Source organism: Leptonychotes weddellii, chromosome 3 (genome assembly GCF_054177405.1).
Source record: "Leptonychotes weddellii isolate Sample4059 chromosome 3, ASM5417740v2, whole genome shotgun sequence".
NCBI lineage: Eukaryota > Metazoa > Chordata > Mammalia > Carnivora > Phocidae > Leptonychotes > Leptonychotes weddellii.
The window spans coordinates 126230149-126238477 of NC_138371.1; positions in this window are offsets into that span (position 1 = coordinate 126230149).

Genomic DNA, 8329 nt, shown 5'->3' on the forward strand with positions numbered 1-8329 from the left:
TATATATATATACCACATCTTCTTTATCCATTCATCTGTTGATGGACATCTTGGCTCTTTCCATAGTTTGGCTATTGTGGACATTGCTGCTATAAACATTGGGGTCCACATACCCCTTCGGATCACTACATTTGTATCTTTGGGGTAAATACCCAGTTCACTGGTAAATTCTACCAAACATTTAAGAGTTACACCCATTCTCTATAATCTCTTTCAGAGGATAGAAGTAAAGGGAATACTTTCTAACTCATTCTGTGAAGCCGGCATTACCCTAATACTAAAACCAGATAAAGACATTACAAAAAAAGAAAACTACAGACCAATATCTCTCATGAACATAAATGCAAAAATCCTCAACAAAATATGAGCAAACCAAATCCAAAAAAGTATAAAAGAAATTATATGCCATGGCTAAGTGGTATTTTTTCATTGGTACACAATGCTGGCTCAATGTCCAAAAATCAATTAACATAAACCATATCAACAGACTTAAAAAAGTAAAATCATGTGATCACATCAATAGATGCATAAAAATCATTTGACAAAATCCAAATCCAATTTATGAAAAAAACCTCAGGAAAGTAAGAATACAGGGGAATTTTCTTAACTTGATAAAGACCAAACACAAAAAACCCTACAGCCAACATCATACTTCATGGTAAGAAACTCAAAGATTTCCCACTAAGATCAGATACAAGGCAAAGATGTTCCTCTCACCATTCCTTTTCAACATCATACTGTAAGTCCTTGCTGAGGTAATAAGGCAAGAATAAGAAATAAAATGTATAAGATTGGGAGGGAAGATATAAAACTGTCTTCACAGATGACATGATCATCTAGGTATAAAATCCAAAATAATTGGGGAAAAAACCTCCTGGAACCAATAATCAATTATAGCAAGTTGCAGGGTAATATAAAAAAGTCAATGCTTTCTTATATACCAGTAGTGAACAAGTGAATATGAAATTTGAAACACAATACCGTTTATATTAGTACCCCCAAAAATGAAATACTTAGGTACAAATCTAACAAAATATATACAAGATCTATATAAGAAAAACTACAAAACTCTGATGAAGGTAACCAAAAAAGAGCTACATAAATGGAGAGATATTCCATGTTCACTGGTAGGAAGACTCAATATAACCAACATGTCAGTTCTTCCTAAGTTGATCTTTTTTTTTAAGATTTATTTATTTATTTGACAGAGAGAGATACAGAGAGAGAGGGAGCACAAGCAGGGGGAATGGGAGAGGGAGAAGCAGGCTTCCCGCAGAACAGGGAGCCCGATGCGGGGCTTGATCCCAGGACCCTGGGATCATGACCCGAGCTGAAGGCAGATGTCTAACAACTGAGCCACCCAGGAGCCCCCTAAGTTGATCTTTAGATTCAATGCAATCCCAATCAAAATCCCAGCAAGTTATTTCATGGATATTGACAAACTGATTATAAAGTTTATAGAGAGGGGCAAAAGAGAAAGAACAAAGTTGGAGGACTGACACTATTTGACGTCAAGACATACTATCAAGTTGCAGTAATCAAGATAGTGTGGTACTAGTGAAATAATAAGTCAGTGTAACAGAATAGAGAGCCTAGAAATAGACCCACATAAATATATCAACTGATCTTTGACAAAGGAGCAAAGGTAATACAATGGAGCAAAGATAGTCCCATCAACAAATGGTGCTGAAACAATTGGACATCTACATGCAAAACAATGAATCTAGACATAGACCTTACACCCATCACAAAAATTAATTCAAAGTGGATCATAGACCTAAACATAAAATGTAAAACTATAAACTCCTAACATAGGAGAGTTAACATAGGAGAAAATCCAGATGACCTTGGGTATGGTGTTATCATTTTAGATACAACACCACAGGCACAACCCTTAGAATAAATAATTGATAAGCTTGACTTCATTAAAATTAAAAACTTCTGTCCTATAAAAGACACTGTCACAAGAGAATGATGAGACAAGCCACACGCTGGGAGAAAATACTTGCAAAATATCCATCTGATAAAGGACTGTTATTCAAAATAAAGAACTCTTTATAAAACTCAACAACAAGAAAAGAAACAACTAGATTTTTAAAATGGGTCAAAGACCTTAACAGACACCTCACCAAAGAAGATAGACAGGTGGCAAATAGCATATGAAAAGGTGTTCCACATTATATGTCACTAGGGAAATGCAAATTAAACAACGAGATACCACTACACACTTATTAGGATGGCCAAAGTCAGGAACACTGACAACACCAAATGCTAATAAGGATGTGGAGCAACAGGAACCCTCATTCATTGTTGGTAGGAATGCAAAATGGTACAGCCATTTTGGAAGACAGTTTGGCGGTTTCTTGTAAAACTAAACATACTTTTACCATACAATCCAGCAACTGTGCTCCTTGGTATTTATCTAAAGGAGTTAAAAAATTGATGTCCACACAAAAACACAGATATTTATAGCAGCTTTATCTATAATTGTCAAAGTTTGGACACAACCAAGATATCCTTCAGTAGGTGAGTGGCTACATAAACTGTGGTATATCCAAACAATGGAATATGATTTAGTGCTAAAAAGAAATTAGTTATCAAGCTATGGAAAGACATGGAGGAACCTTAAATGAATGTTACTAAGTGAAAGAAGGCAATCCGACAAGGCAACAATACTGCAGGATTCCAACTATAGGACATTCTGGAAAAGGTAAAACTATAGAGACAGTAAAAAGATCAGGTGTTGCCAGGGCTGCGGGGGCAGGGGAGAGATGCATAGGTAGAGAACAGAGGATTTTTAGGGCAGCAAAAAATACTCTGTATGATATTTAAAATGATGGATATATGTCATTATATATTTATCCAAGTCCATAGGTAGTATAACACCAAGAGTGAACCCTAAGGTAAACAATGGACTTTGGGCGATTATGACATGAAGGTACCATTCTGGTAAGTGAAGTTGATAATGAGGGAGGCTATGCATGTGTAGGGACAAGGAGTTTATGAGAAATCTCTGTACCTTCCTCTCAATTTTGTAGTAAATCTAAAACTTCTCTGAAAAAAATTAAAGTCTTTTTTTAAAAAGCACTTAAATGCATAGTTAACATTACAGGAGGGTCAATATCAGTAAACATTTTGGCTAAGGAAAGAGGAATCCTGCATATAAATATTGCTTTGGAACCTTTTAAAGTTCACATAGGTGATCACAATAAAAACCCTAATTCCTATATCACCTAACATTGAACATGGTATCCATTGCTCATATAAAAATCATTAAAGTCTATATTAATGTTAGGAGATTTGGGACTATTTTTTTGGGGGGGGCAGGAGAAATCAGTAGATTCAGAAGAACTTGTAGCTTTGCAACTGTTTGATTTGTTGCTTATATTTCCAATATTATAAATATTTTATTTTTCATTAAGCTAATGATTACTAAAGCTAATGATCAGGAGCTAAAAATTATATGCCTGTCAAAAATTACCTATGCTATATTTGTTTATTTGAATTTATAATGTATTCCTAAGGAAAGGATTTTTTTCTTTTCTGATAAATTTGGCAGTGTGAGTAATGGGTTTTCTATATCACATTAGTTATCATATAACTTTCTCCTGAATGTAACTGAACTATGACCAAAACCAGGAAAAATAAATTGAAAAAGATGCTAAGAGCAGGATAGCTTTACTCAATACATAGCTAAGAATGGGATGCTCAAATTGCTTTTTCTCTTCTATAATTTTCCATTTGAATGATGGTTTTGGGATCTAAATCTTTAGAAAAATAAAAATAGTATATGATTTGGTAATGACAGAGCTTTTTACATAATCTAGTGAAGATAGACATGAAGTAATGAAACTTAAATCCCTTGATTAATGAAATGATGTATTCCAAAAGCAAAATCAGATCTCATATGGAAATAGTTTTAAAAGGCTTCTTACCCAGAAAGCTCTCTGGCATAACGATCATGTCAAAATTGGAATAAAACACATAAATTACACGTTTTCCAATATTGCTCAGTCCACATGGCACAAGGTAATTTAGAGACAGTGATAATACACTGACAATCTAAGATACATTTTCAAATACTTTTTGTCCAAAATGTTCAAGTCAAGACATATCGTCCACCTCATCTACTATTACTTATTACTCCCTGTGACATTATTTGACAGAGTAAGACAAATGTAATCTGTGTGCTTGTATTGAAGAAGCTTCATCAAGGTGTTCTTAGGGTGTTCTTAAGACGATGCCTCCTTGAGCCCACAGTGCTTCTTGGCAAAAAAAATAGCACGCCTGCAATCTGCATGAGTTGTTTTGTCTTCAGTGACTAATGTTAACTAACTCACGTGCAGTGATCCAGCCAGATGTCAGCACATCTACTTGTGAAAACTATGTGAAAATATCACATAGTTTTCTCTTCATCCGCCTTTTCCACAGAGACTGCAGAGCCATCCTCAAGTGTCTGTCATTCTTTAGAATGAGACCTCTTTGGGGACACTTCCATCCCTTAGGTGTAACATTAACTTTGCTGGGTTGTTAGATAATGTTGATATTATTTTAATTTGTGGTTCATAATGATTTATATAAAGCACTCACTTTTCCAGAAAGTTCCAGTCTTTTTCTAATATTTCAGTAATTTGGATTATTCATCTTCCAAGCCTTTCAGTCTCAATCTGTCAATATCATTTACTCCTGCATAGTTTTCTAATAACTAGTGTAACTCTCTCATTTTCTTACATTTCTTTCCATTAAAAATGCAGGAGAGGAAGAATGAAGGGGGGGAAATTGGAGGGGGAGATGAACCATGAGAGACGATGGACTCTGAAAAACGAACTGAGTGTTCTGGGGTGGGGGAGGATGGGTTAGCCTGGTGATTGGTATTGGAGAGGGCGTGTTCTGCATGGAGCACTGGGTGTTGTACGCAAACAATGAATCATGGAACACTACATCGAAAACTAATGATGTAATGTATGGTGATTAACATAACATAAAAAAAAAAAAGAAAAAAAATGCCATGTCTTCATTCAGAGCTCACACTTTGATTTTAAATCAAAGTCTGAATATTTATAAATACCAAAACTTTTTGAAAAAATGCTTTTCTAGAAAATGAAATTATACTTTTAGTTTAGCTCTAATGAAAGTAAACGTGCTTAACAAGCCACGAGAAATACGTTTTTGTCTTCTTCAATTACAAATACTTTGATTGAACAGTGCTTTTAAAGAGTTTTATATATTGAAAAATTAGGTAAATTGTTCTATCCTTTAGAAAAGAAAGCTATAATAAGCTTTATGAAAATGCAACTCAACAAATGAGACTGTATGGGAATAGAAAGAAAATCTGTATTAAAAATGGAAATTAAAAAAATGGAAATCAGAACATTTCTCTTAATAGAATATTGTACATTAATCATAAATTTAATGCATATTTAGGATAATTTGGGGAAATTTCACTTTGTTTTTATTGTTTCTATATGGGTTATACATAATTATGAAGTTTAACTATAATTTTAATATAATTTTACCAATACTACACTTTATATCTTTCCTAATTATATTTGTAGCAAAATCATTTTCAGGAAACCAGCTTTCTAAGTCTATTATATTACTTTTAACACCATTGAAAATAGCCTCTTTTTTAATCACTTTCAAATATTCTTCACTTTTTTCCCTTAGAATTACAATATTCCATTAGCTGATGGCATAGGGATTTTGAGCGCTTTTCAGAGTTTTGGCATCAGAGGTATCCTTAACCATGCTTATTAGGCCTTTGAGAGTACTAATTTTCTCATACAAAGGGAGTTTTGAGCTTTCATTAGGATGTTTCCCAGATGCTTTAATTTTCAGATACAGTTTAGTACAATTATGGCTGCTTTAACCAGGGTTATTTGAAAAATAATCTACACAGAGAAATGGAAAAGCACCAAGTAGTTGATAAGCAGCCATAGTAACATGGTTTAATACCCCTTATACCAAAGGGAAAATGTGTATTCTGTGATATTAACTATTGTAATTGCTAATACATCACGATTTCGGCAAATAAATTCGATATTCTCCCAAGTCCTTGAAATTGTATGCATTCTTTGAATCGGAATTAAAATGTAGCACTATTTAAAATGGTGGGCACTAGAGAGGAGTGAATAAAAAATGAAAGGCCAAATATACCTTATTAAATACTGGAAAAAGTGTTTATTAATATGCATATTACCAAGAGTATGAATTCACTGAGTTAAGAGAAAATGTAAATTGCAAAACATTATGAACAATATATTTTAACTACATTTTTTAAAAAGTGACTATGAGTTGTGTTTCAAGAAGCTAGGAATATTTAGCCCATGTCCAGCCCAACTACTGTTTCTCTGGGCTAAATATCCCCCATTCTTTTGTAACAACTCATATGATGTAAGTTCAAGTTCCTTCACTATCCTAGTCACATCTCTCTGGTTACACTCTACCTTGATATTGACCTATGAAAGGTGCAGAGCAGAATTTGATACTTAAGGTATATAGTCTGATCAGCTGTTGGTAGAAGCCTATTTCACCCTATATTTGAGACTCCGTTTTATAATAATGCAACCTAAGTTTACAAGGGCAACTTGGGTTGTCATTGTTCCTGGCTTTTTCAGTGGGCGAAATTAGGAGATATCAGTATTTTTAGACAAAAAAAATCATGAATTTATACTGTATTTCCAACTCAATGATTATATGTAGTTTTACTTAACATCTTCAATTTCATATGTGTATTTTTTCCCTCTGATGCTGAAAATCTTAGTTGTTAAATCACATTAATATGAATATTTATTGTTTCAAAATAAAAATGATGTTGTTATTTTTAACAATAATATACTTTCAGATCAATCTTTTTAGGTAGAGTCTTTCCAATTTCTTTTTTATAGCTACATAGCTTTCCATTCTAATGGATATCCATAACTTATTCTTTTTTTTTTACCCTCCCTGTCCCCATATAGCTTATTCAACTCTTAATGAACATTTGAGTTTTTTCTAATCTTTTGCTACTATAAATAGTACTGTAATGAATGTCTCCTTGTGAAAATGTCATTTTTTAAGATTTTATTTATTTTAGAGAGAGAGAGAGAGAGAATGTGAGTGGGGGAGGGGAGAGAGAGAATCTCAAGCAGACTCTCCACTGAGCATGGAGCCCAAAGCAGGACTCAATCCCAGGACCCTGACATCCCATAACCTGAGCCAAAATTGGATACTCCACACTCAGCTGACTGAGCCACCCAGGTGTCCCTGTCATTTTTTTTTTTAAGAGAGGGAGAGACAGAGGAGGGGGAGGTTTTAGAGGGAGAGGGAGAGAGAGAATCTTAAGCAGGCTCCACGCCCAGCAAGGACCTTGAGGAGGGGCTGGATCGCACAACCCTGAGATCATGACCTGAACCGAAATCAAGATTCAGATGCTTAACTGACTGAGCCACCAAGGTGCCCCAAAAATGTCATTTTCTATTTTAGCCAGTATATCTTTGGAATAGATTCCTAGAAGTAGAATTGCCAAGTTGAATTTTATATATAATTTACATATATATGGATATATATATATATAATTTTGCTTGATATTACCAAATTTTTCTCTGTGATGTTGAACCATTTTGTATTCCCATCAACAACAACATATGAGACTGCTTGCTTCTCCAAAGTCTTGCCATCAGACTACATTGTCAAGCTTTTGGACTTTTGCCCACATGATAGGAGAGTGGACTTTTATATAAATGCATTTTAATTGACATTTCCCTAATAATTGAATTTGAGCAACTTTCATATGTTTAAAGGCCATAAGCATTTCTTTTTCTGTGAATTCTTTTTATGTTTTCCCTTTTAAAAAATTGAGTTGATGACTTTTTCTTCTCAATTTTTTGGGACTTATATTGCTCATATAAGCAATAAAAATCCTTTGTTGTTGTTTATTGTGGTAAAATATATATAACATAAAATTTATCATTTTAACTATTTTTATGAGTACAGTTCAATAGCATTAAGTATATTCAAACTATTGTGCTATTACCATCAACTCTCACTCCCAACCATATCCAGAACTTTTTCATCTTCTCAAACTGAAACTCTGTACTGATTAAACCATAACTCTCCATTCCTCCTCCCCCTGGTTCCTGGCAACTACCATTCTACGTCTCCATGAATTTGACTACCTTTGGAACCTCATGTAAGTGGAATTATATGCCATTTGTCCTTTTGTATCAGGCTGATTTCACTTGGCATAATCTCATATTTACCCACGTTGTAGCGTGTGTCAGGATTCCTTCCTTTTTAAGCTGAATAATATTTCATTGTATGTATACACCACATTTCGTTTGTCCATTTA